The 24,682-nt window shown below is 35.4% G+C and overlaps 5 non-coding genes across 5 annotated transcripts; all 5 read right to left on the bottom strand.

Annotated features, from left to right (window-relative positions):
* Window positions 1–5,900: 5,900 nt before the first annotated feature.
* TRNAC-GCA (transfer RNA cysteine (anticodon GCA)) lies at window positions 5,901–5,972 on the bottom strand. Its single transcript has one exon. It is a non-coding gene; the product is annotated as a tRNA-Cys (tRNA).
* Window positions 5,973–8,754: 2,782 nt separating this feature from the next.
* TRNAW-CCA (transfer RNA tryptophan (anticodon CCA)) lies at window positions 8,755–8,826 on the bottom strand. Its single transcript has one exon. It is a non-coding gene; the product is annotated as a tRNA-Trp (tRNA).
* Window positions 8,827–15,375: 6,549 nt separating this feature from the next.
* TRNAC-GCA (transfer RNA cysteine (anticodon GCA)) lies at window positions 15,376–15,447 on the bottom strand. The gene has a single exon. It is a non-coding gene; the product is annotated as a tRNA-Cys (tRNA).
* Window positions 15,448–16,321: 874 nt separating this feature from the next.
* TRNAC-GCA (transfer RNA cysteine (anticodon GCA)) lies at window positions 16,322–16,393 on the bottom strand. Its single transcript has one exon. It is a non-coding gene; the product is annotated as a tRNA-Cys (tRNA).
* A 7,496-nt stretch (window positions 16,394–23,889) lies between these two features.
* TRNAC-GCA (transfer RNA cysteine (anticodon GCA)) lies at window positions 23,890–23,961 on the bottom strand. The gene has a single exon. It is a non-coding gene; the product is annotated as a tRNA-Cys (tRNA).
* Between the last annotated feature and the right edge of the window lie 721 nt (window positions 23,962–24,682).

The following is a 24,682-nucleotide window of genomic DNA, read 5'->3' on the forward strand; positions in this document are numbered from 1 at the left end:
AGAACTTGGGTGAATGTAAAACACAGCTTGTATCATACGAAGAAATCCTAAACATCTTAATGGTGTTTACCCTATGTTTCAGGTGATGATCAGGAGTTTTTCAAATGTAGAAATGTGTTGCTCATTACATAAAATGCTAAGATTGTAAATGTTTACTTCAATTTATTTAATTAAAAAAAGATTTCTACTGGTAAAGCATATGGACAAGGGGGCATCTAGATTTGAACTAGGGACCTCTTGATCTGCAGTCAAATGCTCTTCCACTGAGCTATACCCCCAATTCTGCAATGTTGATCTATATTAATTCAGTAATATGTACAAAGTGGAAGCAACATGCAATCACCATCAAAGCAATGCATTTTCAGCCACCAAACCCTCCTTATAACTATAAGGGGTACACAAGATGTCCTTTATCTGCCTTGGTAAAATACAGTGAGGTTTCCATTGCAAGAATTCATACATTTCGTATCACATGTAGATCTTGGAACATGGAAAAAAACGTTTGTCAAATGCACAAATTCTGCAAAATTTATCTGCTTCTCTACTGCAGTTTGTTGATTTTGTGCTAAGAGCATAGTTAAACCCAATTGTTCATTGTTTTGTATATGAAATGATGATATATCTTATTGTTTCTTACAGTGCATTGGGTTGAAAAACATTTGAACATAATCTATTGAAAAGGGTATATGGTTATGAAACAGGGACTTCTTGAACTGCACTCCTACGCTCTACCACTGACATAAACCCTTGAATGCTGAAAACTGCCCTTTTTTAAAAAGGTGATAGAGTGGGTGTCTGTATGGAACTTGTAGAACTAATGACATCAGTGCACTTCTGGTCAGCTGTACAAATTAATACATTTCATTAAGGGGATATTATTGGTTTCCACCACAGTTTTACAACATTCATATGAGCTTCCAATGGACTATTTCAAACTGATAATATCACCAGTAGAACTTGGGTGAATGTAAAACACAGCTTGTATCATACGAAGAAATCCTAAACAGCTTAATGGTGTTTACCCTATGTTTCAGGTGATTATCAGGAGTATTTCAAATGTAGAAATATGTTGCTCATTACATAAAATGCTAAGATTGTAAATGTTTACTTCAATTTATTTAATAAAAAAAAGATTTCTACAGGTAAAACAGTTGGATAAGGGGGCACACAGATTTGAACTAGGAACTTTTTGATCTGCAGTCAAATGCTCTACCACTGAGCTATACCCCCAATTCTAAAATGTTCACCTATATTAATTCAGTAATATGTACAAAGTGGAAGCAACATGCAATCACCATCAAAGCAATGCATTTTGAGCCACCAAACCCTCCTTATAACTATAAGGGTTACACAAGATGTCCTTTATCTGCCCTGGTAAAATACAGTGAGGTTTCCATTGCAAGAATTCATACATTTCGTATCACATGTAGATCTTGGAACATTGAAAAAAAACCTTTGTCAAATGCACAAATTCTGCAAAATGTAACTACTTCTCTACTGCAGTTTGTTGATTTTGTGCTAAGAGCATAGTTAAACCCAATTGTTCATTGTTTTGTATATGAAATGATGATATATCTTATTGTTTCTTACAGTGCATTGGGTTGAAAAACATTTTAACAGGATCTATTGAAACGGGTATATGGTTATGAAACAGGGACTTCTTGAACTGCACTCCTACGCTCTACCACTGACATAAACCCTTGAATGCTGAAAACTGCCCTTTTTTAAAAAGGTGATAGAGTGGGTAACTGTATGGAACTTGTAGAACTAATGACATCAGTGCACTTCTGGTCAGCTGTACAAATTCATACATTTCATTGAGGGCATATTATTGGTTTCCTCCACAGTTTTATAACATTCATATCAGCTTCCAATGGACTATTTCAAACTGATAATATCACCAGTAGAACTTGGGTGAATGTAAAACACAGCTGGTATCATACGAAGAAATCCAAAACAGCTTCATGGTGTTTACCCTATGTTTCAGGAGATGATCAGGAGTATTTCAAATGTAGAAATATGTTGCTCATTACATAAAATGCTAAGATTGTAAATGTTTTCTTCAATTTATTTTAAAAAATATTTCTACAGGTAAAACAGTTGGACACGGGGGCACCCAGATTTGAACTAGGGACCTCTTGATCTGCAATCAAATGCTCTACCACTGAGCTATACCCACAATTCTAAAATGTTCACCTATATTAATTCAGTAATATGTACAAAGTGGAAGCAACATGCAATCACCATCAAAGCAATGCATTTTCAGCCACCAAACCCTCCTTATAACTATAAGGGGTACACAAGATGTGCTTTATCTGCCTTGGTAAAACACAGTAAGGTTTCCATTGCAAGAATTCATAAATTTCGTATCACATTTAGCTCTTGGAACATGGAAAAAAAACTTTTGTCAAATCGTAAATTCTGCAAAACGTAACTGCTTCTCTACTGCAGTTTGTATATTTTGTGCTAAGAGCATGTTTAAACCCAATTGTTCAGTGTTTTGTATATGAAATGATGATATATCTTATTGTTTCTTACAGTGCATTGGGTTGAAAAACATTTTAACAGGACCTATTGAAAAGGGTATATGGTTAGGAAACAGGGACTTCTTGAACTGCACTCCTACGCTCTACCACTGACATAAACCATTGAATACTGAAAACTGCCCTTTTTTAAAAAGGTGATAGAGTGGGTGACTGTATGGAACTTGTAGAACTAATGACATCAGTGCACTTCTGGTCAGCTGTACAAATTAATACATTTCATTGAGGGCATATTATTGGTTTCCACCACAGTTTTATAACATTCATATCAGCTTCCAATGGACTATTTCAAACTGATAATATCACCAGTAGAGCTTGGGTGAATGTAAAACACACCTTGTATCATACGAAGAAATCCAAAACAGCTTCATGGTGTTTACCCTATGTTTCAGGAGATGATCAGGAGTATTTCAAATGTAGAAATGTGTTGCTCTTTACATAAAATGCTAAGATTGTAAATTATTTCTTCAATTTATTTAATTAAAAAAAGATTTCTACAGGTAAAACAGTTGGACACGGGGGCACCCAGATTTGAACTAGTGACCTCTTGATCTGCAGTCAAATGCTCTACCATTGAGCTATACCCCAATTCTAAAATGTTCACCTATATTAATTCAGTAATATGTACAAAGTGGCAGCAACATGCAATCACCATCAAAGCAATGCATTTTCAGCCACCAAACCCTCCTTATAACTATAAGGGGTACACAAGATGTCCTTTATCTGCCTTGGTAAAACACAGTGAGGTTTCAATTGCAAGAATTCATAAATTTCGTATCACATGTAGATCTTGGAACACGGAAAAAAAACTTTTGTCAAATGCACAAATTCTGCACAATGTAACTGCTTCTCTACTGCAGTTTGTTGATTTTGTGCTAAGAGCATAGTTAAACCCAATTGTTCATTGTTTTGTATATGAAATGATGATATATCTTATTGTTTCTTACAGTGCATTGGGTTGAAAAACATTTTAACAGGATCTATTGAAGAGGGTATATGGTTATGAAACAGGGACTTTTTGAACTGCACTCCTACGCTCTACCACTGACATAAACCCTTGAATGCTGAAAACTGCCCTTTTTTAAAAAGGTGATAGAGTGGGTGACTTTATGGAACTTGTAGAACTAATGACATCAGTGCACTTCTGGTCAGCTGTACAAATTAATACATTTCATTAAGGGCATGTCATTGGTTTCCACCACAGTTTTATAACATTCATATGAGCTTCCAATGGACTATTTCAAACTGATAATATCACCAGTAGAACTTGGGTGAATGTAAAACACAGCTTGTATCATACAAAGAAATCCTAAACAGCTTCATGGTGTTTACCCTATGTTTCAGGAGATGATCAGGAGTATTTCAAATGTAGAAATGTGCTGCTCATTATATAAAATGCTAAGATTGTAAATGTTTTCTTCAATTTATTTAAAACAATATTTCTACAGGTAAAACAGTTGGAGAAGGGGGCACCCAGATTTGAACTAGGGACCTCTTGATCTGCAGTCAAATCCTCTACCACTGAGCTATACTCCCAATTATGAAATGTTAATCTATATTAATTCAGTAATATGTACAAAGTGGAAGCAACATGCAATCACCATCAAAGCAATGCATTTTCAGCCACCAAACCCTCCTTATAACTATAAGGGGTACACAAGATGTACTTTATCTGCCTTGGTAAAATACAGTGAGGTTTCCATTGCAAGAATTCATACATTTCGTATCACATGTAGATCTTGGAACATGGAAAAAAACCTTTGTCAAATGCACAAATTCTGCAAAATGTAACTGCTTCTCTACTGCAGTTTGTTGATTTTGTGCTAAGAGCATGGTTAAACCCAATTGTTCATTGTTTTGTATATGAAATGATGATATATCTTATTGTTTCTTACAGTGCATTGGGTTGAAAAACATTTTAACAGGATCTATTGAAAAGGGTACATGGTTATGAAACAGGGACTTTTTGAACTTCACTCCTACGCTCTACCACTGACATAAACCCTTGAATGCTGAAAACTGCCCTTTTTTAAAAAGGTGATAGAGTGGGTGACTGTATGGAACTTGTAGAACTAATGACATCAGTGCACTTCTGGTCAGCTGTACAAATTAATACATTTCATTAAGGGCATACTATTGGTTTCCACCACAGTTTTATAACATTCATATGCGCTTCCAATGGACTATTTCAAACTGATAATATCACCAGTAGAACTTGGGTGAATGTAAAACACAGCTTGTATCATACAAAGAAATCCTAAACAGCTTCATGGTGTTTACCCTATGTTTCAGGAGATGATCAGGAGTATTTCAAATGTAGAAATGTGCTGCTCATTACATAAAATGCTAAGATTGTAAATGTTTTCTTCAATTTATTTAAAACAATATTTCTACCGGTAAAACAAGGGGGCACTCAGATTTGAACTAGGAACCTCTTGATCTGCAGTCAAATGCTCTACCACTGAGCTATACCCCCAATTCTGAAATGTTAATCTATATTAATTCAGTAATATGTACAAAGTGGAAGCAACATGCAATCACCATCAAAGCAATGCATTTTCAGCCACCGATCCCTCCTTATAACTATAAGGGGTGCACAAGATGTCCTTTATCTGCCTTGGTAAAATACAGTGAGGTTTCCATTGCAAGAATTCATACATTCCGTATCACATGTAGATCTTGGAACATGGAAAAAAAACCTTTGTCAAATGCACAAATTCTGCAAAATGTAACTGCTTCTCTACTGCAGTTTGTTGATTTTGTGCTAAGAGCATGGTTAAACCCAATTGTTCATTGTTTTGTATATGAAATGATGATATATCTTATTGTTTCTTACAGTGCATTGGGTTGAAAAACATTTTAACAGGATCTATTGAAAAGGGTATATGGTTATGAAACAGGGACTTCTTGAACTGCACTCCTACGCTCTACCACTGACATAAACCCTAGAATGCTGAAAACTGCCCTTTTTTAAAAAGGTGATAGAGTGGGTGACTGTATGGAACTTGTAGAACTAATGACATCAGTGCACTTCTGGTCAGCTGCACAAATTAATACATTTCATTAAGGGCATATTATTGGTTTCCACCACAGTTTTATAACATTCATATGAGCTTCCAATGGACTATTTCAAACTGATAATATCACCAGTAGAACTTGGGTGAATGTAAAACACAGCTTGTATCATACGAAGAAATCCTAAACATCTTAATGGTGTTTACCCTATGTTTCAGGTGATGATCAGGAGTTTTTCAAATGTAGAAATGTGTTGGTCATTACATAAAATGCTAAGATTGTAAATGTTTACTTCAATTTATTTAATTAAAAAAAGATTTCTACTGGTAAAACAGTTGGACAAGGGGGCACCCAGATTTGAACTAGGGACCTCTTGATCTGCAGTCAAATGCTCTACCACTGAGCTATACCCCCAATTCTGCAATGTTCATCTATATTAATTCAGTAATATGTACAAAGTGGAAGCAACATGCAATCACCATCAAAGCAATGCATTTTCAGCCACCAAACCCTCCTTATAACTATAAGGGGTACACAAGATGTCCTTTATCTGCCTTGGTAAAATACAGTGAGGTTTCCATTGCAAGAATTCATACATTTCGTATCTCATGTAGATCTTGGAACATGGAAAAAAACTTTTGTCAAATGCACAAATTCTGCAAAATGTATCTGCTTCTCTACTGCAGTTTGTTGATTTTGTGCTAAGAGCATAGTTAAACCCAATTGTTCATTATTTTGTATATGAAATGATGATATATCTTATTGTTTCTTACAGTGCATTGGGTTGAAAAACATTTGAACATAATCTATTGAAAAGGGTATATGGTTATGAAACAGGGACTTCTTGAACTGCACTCCTACGCTCTACCACTGACATAAACCCTTGAATGCTGAAAACTGCCCTTTTTTAAAAAGGTGATAGAGTGGGTGACTGTATGGAACTTGTAGAACTAATGACATCAGTGCACTTCTGGTCAGCTGTACAAATTAATACATTTCATTGAGGGCATATTATTGGTTTCCACCACAGTTTTATAACAGTCACATGAGCTTCCAATGGACTATTTCAAACTGATAATATCACCAGTAGAACTTGGGTGAATGTAAAACACAGCTTGTATCATACGAAGAAATCCTAAACAGCTTAATGGTGTTTACACTATGTTTCAGGTGATGATCAGGAGTATTTCAAATGTAGAAATGTGTTGCTCGTTACATAAAATGCTAAGATTGTAAAGGTTTACTTCAATTTATTTAATTAAAAAAATATTTCTACAGGTAAAAAAGTTGGACAAGGGGGCACCCAGATCTAAAGTAGGAACCTCTTGATCTGCAGTCAAATGCTCTACCACTGAGCTATACCCCCAATTCTAAAATGTTCACCTATATTAATTCAGTAATATGTACAAAGTGGAAGCAACATGCAATCACCATCAAAGCAATGCATTTTGAGCCACCAAACCCTCCTTATAACTATAAGGGTTACACAAGATGTCCTTTATCTGCCCTGGTAAAATACAGTGAGGTTTCCATTGCAAGAATTCATACATTTCGTATCACATGTAGATCTTGGAACATTGAAAAAAAAACCTTTGTCAAATGCACAAATTCTGCAAAATGTAACTACTTCTCTACTGCAGTTTGTTGATTTTGTGCTAAGAGCATAGTTAAACCCAATTGTTCATTGTTTTGTATATGAAATGATGATATATCTTATTGTTTCTTACAGTGCATTGGGTTGAAAAACATTTTAACAGGATCTATTGAAGAGGGTATATGGTTATGAAACAGGGACTTCTTGAACTGCACTCCTACGCTCTACCACTGACATGAACCCTTGAATGCTGAAAACTGCCCTTTTTTAAAAAGGTGATAGAGTGGGTGACTGTATGGAACTTGTAGAACTAATGACATCAGTGCACTTCTGGTCAGCTGTACAAATTAATACATTTCATTGAGGGCATATTATTGGTTTCCACCACAGTTTTGTAACATTCATATGAGCTTCCAATGGACTATTTCAAACTGATAATATCACCAGTAGAACTTGGGTGAATGTAAAACACAGCTTGTATCATACGAAGAAATCCTAAACAGCTTAATGGTGTTTACACTATGTTTCAGGTGATGATCAGGAGTATTTCAAATGTAGAAATGTGTTGCTCTTTACATAAAATGCTAAGATTGTAAAGGTTTACTTCAATTTATTTAATTAAGAAAAGATTTCTACAGGTAAAAAAGTTGGACAAGGGGGCACCAGATCTGAAGTAGGAACCTCTTGATCTGCAGTCAAATGCTCTACCACTGAGCTATACCCCCAATTCTAAAATGTTCACCTATATTAATTCAGTAATGTGTACAAAGTGGAAGCAACATGCAATCACCATCAAAGCAATGCATTTTGAGCCACCAAACCCTCCTTATAACTATAAGGGTTACACAAGATGTCCTTTATCTGCCCTGGTAAAATACAGTGAGGTTTCCATTGCAAGAATTCATACATTTCGTATCACATGTAGATCTTGGAACATTGAAAAAAAACCTTTGTCAAATGCACAAATTCTGCAAAATGTAACTACTTCTCTACTGCAGTTTGTTGATTTTGTGCTAAGAGCATAGTTAAACCCAAATGTTCATTGTTTTGTATATGAAATGATGATATATCTTATTGTTTCTTACAGTGCATTGGGTTGAAAAACATTTTAACAGGATCTATTGAAACGGGTATATGGTTATGAAACAGGGACTTCTTGAACTGCACTCCTACGCTCTACCACTGACATAAACCCTTGAATGCTGAAAACTGCCCTTTTTTAAAAAGGTGATAGAGTGGGTAACTGTATGGAACTTGTAGAACTAATGACATCAGTGCACTTCTGGTCAGCTGTACAAATTAATACATTTCATTGAGGGCATATTATTGGTTTCCTCAACCGTTTTATAACATTCATATCAGCTTCCAATGGACTATTTCAAACTGATAATATCACCAGTAGAACTTGGGTGAATGTAAAACACAGCTGGTATCATACGAAGAAATCCAAAACAGCTTCATGGTGTTTACCCTGTGTTTCAGGAGATGATCAGGAGTATTTCAAATGTAGAAATATGTTGCTCATTACATAAAATGCTAAGATTGTAAATGTTTTCTTCAATTTATTTTAAAAAATATTTCTACAGGTAAAACAGTTGGACACGGGAGCACCCAGATTTGAACTAGGGACCTCTTGATCTGGAATCAAAGGCTCTACCACTGAGCTATACCCACAATTCTAAAATGTTCACCTATATTAATTCAGTAATATGTACAAAGTGGAAGCAACATGCAATCACCATCAAAGCACTGCATTTTCAGCCACCAAACCCTCCTTATAACTATAAGGGGTACACAAGATGTGCTTTATCTGCCTTGGTAAAACACAGTGAGGTTTCCATTGCAAGAATTCATAAATTTCGTATCACATTTAGCTCTTGGAACAAGGAAAAAAAACTTTTGTCAAATCGTAAATTCTGCAAAACGTAACTGCTTCTCTACAGCAGTTTGTTGATTTTGTGCTAAGAACATAGTTAAACCCAATTGTTCATTGTTTTTTATATGAAATGATGATATATCCTATTGTTTCTTACAGTGCATTGGGTTGAAAAACATTTTAACAGGATCTATTGAAGAGGGTATATGGTTATGAAACAGGGACTTCTTGAACTGCTCTCCTACGCTCTACCACTGAGTTAACCCTTAAATGCTGAAATCTGCCCTTTTTTTGAAAAGGTGATAGAGTGGGTGACTGCATGGAACTTGTAGAACTAATGACATCAGTGCACTTCTGGTCAGCTGTACAAATTAATACATTTCATTAAGGGCATATTATTGGTTTCCACCACAGTTTTATAACATTCATATGAGCTTCCAATGGACTATTTCAAACTGATAATATCACCAGTAGAACTTGGTTGAATGTAAAACACAGCTTGTATCATACGAAGAAATCCTAAACAGCTTCATGGTGTTTACCCTATGTTTCAGGTGATGATCAGGAGTATTTCAAATGTAGAAATGTGTTGCTCTTTACATAAAATGCTAAGATTGTAAATTATTTCTTCAATTTATTTAATTACAAAAAGATTTCTACAGGTAAAACAGTTGGACACGGGGGCACCCAGATTTGAACTAGTGACCTCTTGATCTGCAGTCAAATGCTCTACCATTGAGCTATACCCCAATTCTGAAATGTTCCCCTATATTAATTCAGTAATATGTACAAAGTGGCAGCAACATGCAATAACCATCAAAGCAATGCATTTTCAGCCACCAAACCCTCCTTATAACTATAAGGGGTACACAAGATGTCCTTTATCTGCCTTGGTAAAACACAGTGAGGTTTCAATTGCAAGAATTCATAAATTTCGTATCACATGTAGATCTTGGAACACGGAAAAAAAACTTTTGTCAAATGCAAAAATTCTGCAAAACGTAACTGCTTCTCTACAGCAGTTTGTTGATGTTGTGCTAAGAGCATAGTTAAACCCAAATGTTCATTGTTTTGTATATGAAATGATGATATATCTTATTGTTTCTTACAGTGCATTGGGTTGAAAAACATTTTAACAGGATCTATTGAAACGGGTATATGGTTATGAAACAGGGACTTCTTGAACTGCACTCCTACGCTCTACCACCGACATAAACCCTTGAATGCTGAAAACTGCCCTTTTTTAAAAAGGTGATAGAGTGGGTGACTGTATGGAACTTGTAGAACTAATGACATCAGTGCACTTCTGGTCAGCTGTACAAATTAATACATTTCATTGAGGGCATATTATTGGTTTCCACCACAGTTTTATAACATTCATATCAGCTTCCAATGGACTATTTCAAACTGATAATATCACCAGTAGAACGTGGGTGAATGTAAAACACAGCTTGTATCATACGACAAAATCCTAAACAGCTTAATGGTGTTTACCCTATGTTTCAGGTGATGATCAGGAGTATTTCAAATGTAGAAATGTGTTGCTCATTACATAAAATGCTAAAATTGTAAATGTTTTCTTCAATTTATTTAAAAAAATATTTCTACAGGTAAAACAGTTGGACAAGGGGGCACCCAGATTTGAACTAGGGACTTATTGATTTGCAGTCAAATGCTCTACCACTGAGCTATACCAGCAATTCTGAAATGTTCACCTTTATTAATTCAGTAATATGTACAAAGTGGAAGCAACATGCAATCACCATCAAAGCAATGAATTTTCAGCCACCAAACCCTCCTTATAACTATAAGGGGTACACAAGATGTCCTTTATCTGCCTTGGTAAAATACAGTGAGGTTTCCATTGCAAGAATTCATACATTTCGTATCACATGTAGATATTGGAACATGGAAAAAAACTTTTGTCAAATGCAAAAATTCTGCAAAACGTAACTGCTTCTCTACAGCAGTTTGTTGATGTTGTGCTAAGAGCATAGTTAAACCCAAATGTTCATTGTTTTGTATATGAAATGATGATATATCTTATTGTTTCTTACAGTGCATTGGGTTGAAAAACATTTTAACAGGATCTATTGAAACGGGTATATGGTTATGAAACAGGGACTTCTTGAACTGCACTCCTACGCTCTACCACTGACATAAACCCTTGAATGCTGAAAACTGCCCTTTTTTAAAAAGGTGATAGAGTGGGTGACTGTATGGAACTTGTAGAACTAATGACATCAGTGCACTTCTGGTCAGCTGTACAAATTAATACATTTCATTAAGGGCATATTATTGGTTTCCACCACAGTTTTACAACATTCATATGAGCTTCCAATGGACTATTTCAAACTGATAATATCACGAGTAGAACTTGGGTGAATGTAAAACACAGCTTGTATCATACAAAGAAATCCTAAACAGCTTCATGGTGTTTACCGTATGTTCCAGGAGATGATCAAGAGTATTTCAAATGTAGAAATGTGTTGCTCATTACATAAAATGCTAAGATTGTAAATGTTTTATTCAATTTATTTAAAAAAAGGGGGCATCCAGATTTGAACTATGAACCTCTTAAACTGCAGTCAAATGCTCTACCACTGAGCTATATCCCCAATTCTGAAATGTTCACCTATACTAATTCAGTAATATGTACAAAGTGGAAGCAACATGCAATCACCATCAAAGCAATGCATTTTCAGCCACCAAACCCTCCTTATAACTATAAGGGGTACACAAGATGTCCGTTATCTGCCTTGGTAAAATACAGTGAGGTTTCCATTGCAATAATTCATAAGTTTCGTATCACATGTAGATCTTGGAACATGGAAAAAAAACCTTTGTCAAATGCACAAATTCTGCAAAATGTAACTGTTTCTCTACTGCAGTTTGTTTATTTTGTGCTAAGAGCATGGTTAAACCCAATTGTTCATTGTTTTGTATATGAAATGATGATATATCTTATTGTTTCTTACAGTGCATTGGGTTGAAAAACATTTTAACAGGATCTATTGAAAAGGGTATATCGTTAGGAAACAGGGACTTCTTGAACTGCACTCCTACGCTGTACCACTGACATAAACCCTTGAATACTGAAAACTGCCCTTTTTTAAAAAGGTGATAGAGTGGGTGACTGTATGGAACTTGTAGAACTAATGACATCAGTGCACTTCTGGTCAGCTGTACAAATTAATACATTTCATTGAGGGTATATTATTGGTTTCCACCACAGTTTTACAACATTCATATCAGCTTCCAATGGACTATTTCAAACTGATAATATCACCAGTAGAGCTTGGGTGAATGTAAAACACACCTTGTATCATACGAAGAAATCCAAAACAGCTTCATGGTGTTTATCCTATGTTTCAGGAGATGATCAGGAGTATTTCAAATGTAGAAATGTGTTGCTCTTTACATAAAATGCTAAGATTGTAAATGTTTTCTTCAATTTATTTAATTAAAAAAATATTTCTACAGGTAAAACAGTTGGACACGGGGGCACCCAGATTTGAACTAGGGACCTCTTGATCTGCAATCAAATGCTCTACCACTGAGCTATACCCACAATTCTAAAATGTTCACCTATATTAATTCAGTAATATGTACAAAGTGGAAGCAACATGCAATCACCATCAAAGCACTGCATTTTCAGCCACCAAACCCTCCTTATAACTATAAGGGGTACACAAGATGTGCTTTATCTGCCTTGGTAAAACACAGTGAGGTTTCCATTGCAAGAATTCATAAATTTCGTATCACATTTAGCTCTTGGAACAAGGAAAAAAAACTTTTGTCAAATCGTAAATTCTGCAAAACATAACTGCTTCTCTACAGCAGTTTGTTGATTTTGTGCTAAGAACATAGTTAAACCCAATTGTTCATTGTTTTTTATATGAAATGATGATATATCCTATTGTTTCTTACAGTGCATTGGGTTGAAAAACATTTTAACAGGATCTATTGAAGAGGGTATATGGTTATGAAACAGGGACTTCTTGAACTGCACTCCTACGCTCTACCACTGAGTTAACCCTTGAATGCTGAAATCTGCCCTTTTTTGAAAAGGTGATAGAGTGGGTGACTGCATGGAACTTGTAGAACTAATGACATCAGTGCACTTCTGGTCAGCTGTACAAATTAATACATTTCATTAAGGGCATATTATTGGTTTCCACCACAGTTTTATAACATTCATATGAGCTTCCAATGGACTATTTCAAACTGATAATATCACCAGTAGAACTTGGGTGAATGTAAAACACAGCTTGTATCATACGAAGAAATCCTAAACAGCTTCATGGTGTTTACCCTATGTTTCAGGTGATGATCAGGAGTATTTCAAATGTAGAAATGTGTTGCTCTTTACATAAAATGCTAAGATTGTAAATTATTTCTTCAATTTATTTAATTACAAAAAGATTTCTACAGGTAAAACAGTTGGACACGGGGGCACCCAGATTTGAACTAGTGACCTCTTGATCTGCAGTCAAATGCTCTACCATTGAGCTATACCCCAATTCTAAAATGTTCCCCTATATTAATTCAGTAATATGTACAAAGTGGCAGCAACATGCAATCACCATCAAAGCAATGCATTTTCAGCCACCAAACCCTCCTTATAACTATAAGGGGTACACAAGATGTCCTTTATCTGCCTTGGTAAAACACAGTGAGGTTTCAATTGCAAGAATTCATAAATTTCGTATCACATGTAGATCTTGGAACACGGAAAAAAAACTTTTGTCAAATGCAAAAATTCTGCAAAACGTAACTGCTTCTCTACAGCAGTTTGTTGATATTGTGCTAAGAGCATAGTTAAACCCAAATGTTCATTGTTTTGTATATGAAATGATGATATATCTTATTGTTTCTTACAGTGCATTGGGTTGAAAAACATTTTAACAGGATCTATTGAAACGGGTATATGGTTATGAAACAGGGACTTCTTGAACTGCACTCCTACGCTCTACCACCGACATAAACCCTTGAATGCTGAAAACTGCCCTTTTTTAAAAAGGTGATAGAGTGGGTGACTGTATGGAACTTGTAGAACTAATGACATCAGTGCACTTCTGGTCAGCTGTACAAATTAATACATTTCATTGAGGGCATATTATTGGTTTCCACCACAGTTTTATAACATTCATATCAGCTTCCAATGGACTATTTCAAACTGATAATATCACCAGTAGAACGTGGGTGAATGTAAAACACAGCTTGTATCATACGACAAAATCCTAAACAGCTTAATGGTGTTTACCCTATGTTTCAGGTGATGATCAGGAGTATTTCAAATGTAGAAATGTGTTGCTCATTACATAAAATGCTAAAATTGTAAATGTTTTCTTCAATTTATTTAAAAAAATATTTCTACAGGTAAAACAGTTGGACAAGGGGGCACCCAGATTTGAACTAGGGACTTCTTGATTTGCAGTCAAAGGCTCTACCACTGAGCTATACCAGCAATTCTGAAATGTTCACCTTTATTAATTCAGTAATATGTACAAAGTGGACGCAACATGCAATCACCACCAAAGCAATGCATTTACAGCCACCAAACCATCCTTATAACTGTAAGGTGTACACAAGATGTCCTTTATCTGCCTTGGTAAAATACAGTGAGGTTTCCATTGCAAGAATTCATACATTTCGTATCACATGTAGATCTTGGAACATGGAAAAAAAACCTTTGTCAAATGCACAAATTCTGCAAAATGTAACTATTTCTCTACTGCAGTTTGTTGATTTTGTGCTAAGAGCATAGTTAAACCCAATTATTCATTGTTTTGTATATGAAATGATGATATATCTTATTGTTTCTTACAGTGCATTGGGTTGAAAAACATTTTAACAGGATCTATTGATGAGGGTATATGGTTATGAAACAGGGACTTTTTGAACTGCACTCCTACGCTCTACCAATGGTATAAACCCTTGAATGCTGAAAACTGCCCTTTTTTAAAAAGGTGATAGAGTGGTTGACTGTATAGAACTTGTAGAACTAATGACATCAGTGCACTTCTGATCAGCTATACAAATTAATACATTTCATTAAGGGCATATTATTGGTTTCCACCACAGTTTTATAACATTCATATGAGCTTTCAATGGACTATTTCAAACTGATAATATCACCAGTAGAACCTGGGTGAATGTAAAACACAGCTTGTATCATATGACAAAATCCTAAACAGCTTAATGGTGTTTGCCCTATGTTTCAGGTGATGATCAGGAGTATTTCAAAAGTAGAAATGTGTTGCTCATTACATAAAATGCTAAGATTGTAAATGTTTTCTTCAATTTATTTAAAAAAATATTTCTACAGGTAAAACAGTTGGACAAGGGGGCACCCAGATTTGAACTAGGGACCTTTTGATCTGCAGTCAAATGCTCTACCACTGAGCTACACCCCCAATTCTGCAATGTTCATCTATATTAATTCAGTAATATGTACAAAGTGGAAGCAACATGCAATCACCATCAAAGCAATGCATTTTCAGCCACCAAACCCTCCTTATAACTACAAGGGGTACACAAGATGTCCTTTATCTGCCTTGGTAAAATACAGTGAGGTTTCCATTGCAAGAATTCATACATTTCGTATCACATGTAGATCTTGGACATGGAAAAAACGTTTGTCAAATGCACAAATTCTGCAAAACGTAACTGCTTCTCTACAGCAGTTTGTTGATGTTGTGCTAAGAGCATAGTTAAACCCAAATGTTCATTGTTTTGTATATGAAATGATGATATATCTTATTAATTCTTACAGTGCATTGGGTTGAAAAACATTTTAACAGGATCTATTGAAAAGGGTATATGGTTATGAAACAGGGACTTCTTGAACTGCACTCCTACGCTCTACCACTGACATAAACCCTTGAATGCTGAAAACCGCCCTTTTTTAAAAAGGTGATAGAGTGGGTGACTGTATGGAACTTGTAGAACTAATGACATCAGTGCACTTCTGGTCAGCTGTACAAATTAATACATTTCATTAAGGGCATATTATTGGTTTCCACCACAGTTTTATAACATTCATATGAGCTTCCAATGGACTATTCCAAACTCATAATATCACCAGTAGAACTTGGGTGAATGTAAAACACAGCTTGTATCATACAAAGAAATCCTAAACAGCTTCATGGTGTTTACCGTATGTTCCAGGAGATGATCAAGAGTATTTCAAATGTAGAAATGTGTTGCTCATTACATAAAATGCTAAGATTGTAAATGTTTTCTTCAATTTATTTAAAAAAATATTTCTACAGGTAAAGCAGTTGGACAAGGGGGCACCCAGATTTGAACTAGGAACCTCTTGATCTGCAGTCAAATGCTCAACCACTGAGCTATACCCCCAATTCTGAAAGGTTCACCTATACTAATTCAGTAATATGTACAAAGTGGAAGCAACATGCAATCACCATCAAAGCAATGCATTTTCAGCCACCAAACCCTCCTTATAACTATAAGGGGTACACAAGATATCTGTTATCTGCCTTGGTAAAATACAGTGAGGTTTCCATTGCAAGAATTCATGAATTTCGTATCACATGTAGATCTTGGAACATGGAAAAAAAACCTTTGTCAAATGCACACATTCTGCAAAATGTAACTGCTTCTCTACTGCAGTTTGTTGATTTTATGCTAAGAGCATGGTTAAACCCAATTGTTCATTGTTTTGTATATGAAATGATGATATATCTTATTGTTTCTTACAGTGCATTGGGTTGAAAAACATTTCAACAGGATCTATTGAAAAGGGTATATGGTTATGAAACAGGGACTTCTTGAACTGCACTCCTACGCTCTACCACTGACATAAACCCTTGAATGCTGAAAACTGCCCTTTTTTAAAAAGGTGATAGAGTGGGTGACTGTATGGAACTTGTAGAACTAATGACATCAGTGCACTTCTGGTCAGCTGTACAAATTAATACATTTCATTGAGGGCATATTATTGGTTTCCACCACAGTTTTATAACATTCATATCAGCTTCCAATGGACTATTTCAAACTGATAATATCACCAGTAGAACTTGGGTGAATGTAAAACACAGCTTGTATCATACGACAAAATCCTAAACAGCTTAATGGTGTTTACCCTATGTTTCAGGTGATGATCAGGAGTATTTCAAATGTAGAAATGTGTTGCTCATTACATAAAATGCTAAGATTGTAAATGTTTTCTTCAATTTATTTAAAAAAATATTTCTACAGGTAAAGCAGTTGGACAAGGGGGCACCCAGATTTGAACTAAGAACTTCTTGATCTGCAGTCAAATGCTCTACCACTGAGCTATACCCCCAATTCTAAAATGTTCACCTATATTAATTCAGTAATATGTACAAAGTGGAAGCAACATGCAATCACCATCAAAGCAATGCATTTTCAGCCACCAAACCCTCCTTATAACTATAAGGGTTACACAAGATGTCCTTTATCTGCCCTGGTAAAATACAGTGAGGTTTCCATTGCAAGAATTCATACATTTCGTATCACATGTAGATCTTGGAACATTGAAAAAAAACCTTTGTCAAATGCACAAATTCTGCAAAACGTAACTGCTTCTCTACAGCAGTTTGTTGATGTTGTGCTAAGAGCATAGTTAAACCCAATTGTTCATTGTTTTGTATATGAAATGATGATATATCTTATTGTTTCTTACAGTGCATTGGGTTGAAAAACATTTTAACAGGATCTATTGAAACGGTATATGGTTATGAAACAGGGACTTCTTGAACTGCACTCCTACGCTCTACCACTGACATAAACCCTTCAATGTTGAAAACTGCCCTTTTTTAAAAAGGTGATAGAGTGGGTGACTGTATGGAACTTGTAGAACTAATGACATCAGTGCACTTCTGGTCAGCTGTACAAATTAATACATTTCATTGAGGCCATATTATTGGTTTCCTGCACAGTTTTATAACATTCATATCAGCTTCCAATGGACTATTTCAAACTGATAATATCACCAGTAGAACTTGGGTGAATGTAAAACACAGCTGGTATCATACGAAGAAATCCAAAACAGCTTCATGGTGTTTACCCTATGTTTCAGGAGATGATCAGGAGTATTTCAAATGTAGAAATGTGTTGCTCATTACATAAAATGCTAAGATTGTAAATGTTTTCTTCAATTTATTTTAAAAAATATTTCTACAGGTAAAACAGTTGGACACGGGGGTACTCAGATTTGAACTAGGGACCTCTTGATCTGCAATCAAATGCTCTACCACTGAGCTATACCCACAATTCAAAAATGTTCACCTATATTAATTTAGTAATATGTACAAAGTGGAAGCAACATGCAATCACCATCAAAGCAATGCATTTTCAGCCACCAAACCCTCCTTATAACTATAAGGGGTACACAAGATGCCCGTTATCTGCCTTGGTAAAATACAGTGAGGTTTCCATTGCAATAATTCATAAATTTCGTATCACATGTAGATCTTGGAACATGGAAAAAAAACCTTTGTCAAATGCACAAATTCTGCAAAACGTAACTGCTTCTCTACAGCAGTTTGTTGATTTTGTGCTAAGAACATAGTTAAACCCAATTGTTCATTGTTTTTTATATGAAATGATGATATATCCTATTGTTTCTTACAGTGCATTGGGTTGAAAAACATTTTAACAGGATCTATTGAAGAGGGTATATGGTTATGAAACAGGGACTTCTTGAACTGCACTCCTACGCTCTACCACTGAGTTAACCCTTGAATGCTGAAATCTGCCCTTTTTTTGAAAAGGTGATAGAGTGGGTGACTGCATGGAACTTGTAGAACTAATGACATCAGTGCACTTCTGGTCAGCTGTACAAATTCATACATTTCATTAAGGGCATATTATTGGTTTCCACCACAGTTTTATAACATTCATATGAGCTTCCAATGGACTATTTCAAACTGATAATATCACCAGTAGAACTTGGGTGAATGTAAAACACAGCTTGTATCATACAAAGAAATCCTAAACAGCTTCATGGTGTTTACCCTATGTTTCAGGTGATGATCAGGAGTATTTCAAATGTAGAAATGTGTTGCTCATTACATAAAATGCTAAGATTGTAAATGTCTTCTTCAATTTAATTAAAAAAATATTTTTACAGCTAAAACAGTTGGACAAGGGGGCACCCAGATTTGAGCTCGGATGTCTTGATCTGCTGTCAAATGCTCTACCACTGAGCTATACCCCCAATTCTGAAATGTTCACCTATACTAATTCAGTAATATGTACAAAGTGGAAGCAACATGCAATCACCATCAAAGCAATGTATTTTCAGCCACCAAACCCTCCTTATAACTATAAGGGGTACACAAGATGCCCGTTATCTGCCTTGGTAAAATACAGTGAGGTTTCCATTGCAATAATTCATAAATTTCGTATCACATGTAGATCTTGAAACATGGAAAAAAAACCTTTGTCAAATGCACAAATTCTGCAAAATGTAACTGTTTCTCTACTGCAGTTTGTATATTTTGTGCTAAGAGCATGTTTAAACCCAATTGTTCAGTGTTTTGTATATGAAATGATGATATATCTTATTGTTTCTTACAGTGCATTGGGTTGAAAAACATTTTAACAGGATCTATTGAAGAGGGTATATGGTTATGAAACAGGGACTTCTTGAACTGCACTCCTACGCTCTACCACTGAGTTAACCCTTGAATGCTGAAATCTGCCCTTTTTTTGAAAAGGTGATAGAGTGGGTGACTGCATGGAACTTGTAGAACTAATGACATCAGTGCACTTCTGGTCAGCTGTACAAATTAATACATTTCATTAAGGGCATATTATTGGTTTCCACCACAGTTTTATAACATTCATATGAGCTTCCAATGGACTATTTCAAACTGATAATATCACCAGTAGAACTTGGGTGAATGTAAAACACAGCTTGTATCATACGAAGAAGTCCTAAACAGCTTCATGGTGTTTACCCTATGTTTCAGGTGATGATCAGGAGTATTTCAAATGTAGAAATGTGTTGCTCTTTACATAAAATGCTAAGATTGTAAATTATTTCTTCAATTTATTTAATTAAAAAAAGATTTCTACAGGTAAAACAGTTGGACACGGGGGCACCCAGATTTGAACTAGTGACCTCTTGATCTGCAGTCAAATGCTCTACCATTGAGCTATACCCCAATTCTAAAATGTTCACCTATATTAATTCAGTAATATGTACAAAGTGGCAGCAACATGCAATCACCATCAAAGCAATGCATTTTCAGCCACCAAACCCTCCTTATAACTATAAGGGGTACACAAGATGTCCTTTATCTGCCTTGGTAAAACACAGTGAGGTTTCAATTGCAAGAATTCATAAATTTCGTATCACATGTAGATCTTGGAACACGGAAAAAAAACTTTTGTCAAATGCACAAATTCTGCACAATGTAACTGCTTCTCTACTGCAGTTTGTTGATTTTGTGCTAAGAGCATAGTTAAACCCAATTGTTCATTGTTTTGTATATGAAATGATGATATATCTTATTGTTTCTTACAGTGCATTGGGTTGAAAAACATTTTAACAGGATCTATTGAAGAGGGTATATGGTTATGAAACAGGGACTTTTTGAACTGCACTCCTACGCTCTACCACTGACATAAACCCTCGAATGCTGAAAACTGCCCTTTTTTAAAAAGGTGATAGAGTGGGTGACTTTATGGAACTTGTAGAACTAATGACACCAGTGCACTTCTGGTCAGCTGTACAAATTAATACATTTCATTAAGGGCATGTCATTGGTTTCCACCACAGTTTTATAACATTCATATGAGCTTCCAATGGACTATTTCAAACTGATAATATCACCAGTAGAACTTGGGTGAATGTAAAACACAGCTTGTATCATACAAAGAAATCCTAAACAGCTTCATGGTGTTTACCCTATGTTTCAGGAGATGATCAGGAGTATTTCAAATGTAGAAATGTGCTGCTCATTATATAAAATGCTAAGATTGTAAATGTTTTCTTCAATTTATTTAAAACAATATTTCTACAGGTAAAACAGTTGGAGAAGGGGGCACCCAGATTTGAACTAGGGACCTCTTGATCTGCAGTCAAATCCTCTACCACTGAGCTATACCCCCAATTATGAAATGTTAATCTATATTAATTCAGTAATATGTACAAAGTGGAAGCAACATGCAATCACCATCAAAGCAATGCATTTTCAGCCACCAAACCCTCCTTATAACTATAAGGGGTACACAAGATGTCCTTTATCTGCCTTGGTAAAATACAGTGAGGTTTCCATTGCAAGAATTCATACATTTCGTATCACATGTAGATCTTGGAACATGGAAAAAAACCTTTGTCAAATGCACAAATTCTGCAAAATGTAACTGCTTCTCTACTGCAGTTTGTTGATTTTGTGCTAAGAGCATGGTTAAACCCAATTGTTCATTGTTTTGTATATGAAATGATGATATATCTTATTGTTTCTTACAGTGCATTGGGTTGAAAAACATTTTAACAGGATCTATTGAAAATGGTATATGGTTATGAAACAGGGACTTCTTGAACTGCACTCCTACGCTCTACCACTGACATAAACATTTGAATGCTGAAAACTGCCCTTTTTTAAAAAGGTGATAGAGTGGGTGACTGTATGGAACTTGTAAAACTAATGACATCAGTGCACTTCTGGTCAGCTGTACAAATTAACACATTTCATTGAGGGCATGTTATTGGTTTCCACCACAGTTTTATAACATTCATATGAGATTCCAATGGACTATTTCAAACTGATAATATCACCAGTAGAACTTGGGTGAATGTAAAACACAGCTTGTATCATACAAAGAAATCCTAAACAGCTTCATGGTGTTTACCCTATGTTTCAGGAGATGATCAGGAGTATTTCAAATGTAGAAATGTGTTGCTCATTACATAAAATGCTAAGATTGTAAATGTTTTATTCAATTTATTTAAAAAAAAGGGGGCATCCAGATTTGAACTAGGAACCTCTTAAACTGCAGTCAAATGCTCTACCACTGAGCTATACCCCCAATTCTGAAATGTTCACCTATACTAATTCAGTAATATGTACAAAGTGGAAGCAACATGCAATCACCATCAAAGCAATGCATTTTCAGCCACCAAACCCTCCTTATAACTATAAGGGGTACACAAGATGTCCGTTATCTGCCTTGGTAAAATACAGTGAGGTTTCCATTGCAATAATTCATAAGTTTCGTATCACATGTAGATCTTGGAACATGGAAAAAAAACCTTTGTCAAATGCACAAATTCTGCAAAATGTAACTGTTTCTCTACTGCAGTTTGTTTATTTTGTGCTAAGAGCATAGTTAAACCCAAATGTTCATTGTTTTGTATATGAAATGATGATATATCTTATTGTTTCTTACAGTGCATTGGGTTGAAAAACATTTTAACAGGATCTATTGAAAGGGGTATATGGTTATGAAACAGGGACTTCTTGAACTGCACTCCTACGCTCTACCACTGACATAAACCCTTGAATGCTGAAAACTGCCCTTTTTTAAAAAGGTGATAGAGTGGGTGACTGTATGGAACTTGTAGAACTAATGACATCAGTGCACTTCTGGTCAACTGTACAAATTAATACATTTCATTAAGGGCATATTATTGGTTTCCACCACAGTTTTATAACATTCATATGAGCTTCCAATGGACTATTTCAAACTGATAATATCACCAGTAGAACTTGGGTGAATGTAAAACACAGCTTGTATCATACAAAGAAATCCTAAACAGCTTAATGGTGTTTACCCTATGTTTCAGGTGATGATCAGGAGTATTTCAAATGTAGAAATGTGTTGCTCATTACATAAAATGCTAAGATTGTCAATGTTTACTTCAATTTATTTAATTAAAAAAAGATTTCTACAGGTAAAACAGCTGGACAAGGGGGCACCCAGATTCGAACTAGGGACCTCTTGATCTGCAGTCAAATGCACTACCACTGAGCTATACCCCCAATTCTAAAATGTTCACCTATATGAATTCTGTAATATGTACAAAGTGGAAGCAACATGCAATCACCATCAAAGCAATGCATTTTCAGCCACCAAACCCTCCTTATAACTATAAGGGGTACACGAGATGTCCTTTATCTGCCTTGGTAAAACACAGTAAGGTTTCCATTGCAAGAATTCATAAATTTCGTATCACATGTAGATCTTGGAACATGGGAAAAAAACCTTTGTCAAATGCACAAATTCTGCAAAATGTAACTACTTCTCTACTGCAGTTTGTTGATTTTGTGCTAAGAGCATAGTTAAACCCAATTATTCATTGTTTTGTATATCAAATGATGATATATCTTATTGTTTCTTACAGTGCATTGGGTTGAAAAACATTTTAACAGGATCTATTGAAGAGGGTATATGGTTATGAAACAGGGACTTTTTGAACTGCACTCCTACACTCTACCAATGGTATAAACCCTTGAATGCTGAAAACTGCCCTTTTTTAAAAAGGTGATAGAGTGGGTGACTGTAGAGAACTTGTAGAACTAATGACATCAGTGCACTTCTGATCAGCTATACAAATTAATACATTTCATTAAGGGCATATTATTTGTTTCCACCACAGTTTTATAACATTCATATGAGCTTTCAATGGACTATTTCAAACTGATAATATCACCAGTAGAACTTGGGTGAATGTAAAACACAGCTTGTATCATACGAAGAAATCCTAAACAGCTTCATGGTGTTTACCCTAGGTTTCAGGAGATGATCAGGAGTATTTCAAATGTAGAAATGGTTTGCTCATTACATAAAATGCTAAGATTGTAAATGTTTTCTTCAATTTATTTAAAAAAATATTTCTACAGGTAAAAAGTTGGACAAGGGGGCACCCAGTTTTGAACTAGGGACCTCTTGATCTGCAGTCAAATGCTCTACCACTGAGCTACACCCCCAATTCTGCAATGTTCATCTATATTAATTCAGTAATATGTACAAAGTGGAAGCAACATGCAATCACCATCAAATCAATGCATTTTCAGCCACCAAACCCTCCTTATAACTATAAGGGGTACACAAGATGTGCTTTATCTGCCTTGGTAAAACACAGTGAGGTTTCCATTGCAAGAATTCATAAATTTCGTATCACATGTAGCTCTTGGAACATGGAAAAAAAACTTTTGTCAAATGCATAAATTCTGCAAAACGTAACTGCTTCTCTACAGCAGTTTGTTGATTTTGTGCTAAGAACATAGTTAAACCCAATTGTTCATTGTTTTTTATATGAAATGATGATATATCCTATTGTTTCTTACAGTACATTGGGTTGAAAAACATTTTAACAGGATCTATTGAAGAGGGTATATGGTTATGAAACAGGGACTTCTTGAACTGCACTCCTACGCTCTACCACTGAGTTAACCCTTGAATGCTGAAATCTGCCCTTTTTTTGAAAAGGTGATAGAGTGGGTGACTGCATGGAACTTGTAGAACTAATGACATCAGTGCACTTCTGGTCAGCTGTACAAATTAACACATTTCATTGAGGGCATGTTATTGGTTTCCACCACAGTTGTATAACATTCATATGAGATTCCAATGGACTATTTCAAACTGATAATATCACCAGTAGAACTTGGGTGAATGTAAAACACAGCTTGTATCATACAAAGAAAT

The sequence above is a fragment of the Ambystoma mexicanum genome, chromosome 4q (assembly GCF_040938575.1).
Source record: "Ambystoma mexicanum isolate Mex_15411 chromosome 4q, UKY_AmexF1_1, whole genome shotgun sequence".
Lineage (NCBI taxonomy): Eukaryota > Metazoa > Chordata > Amphibia > Caudata > Ambystomatidae > Ambystoma > Ambystoma mexicanum.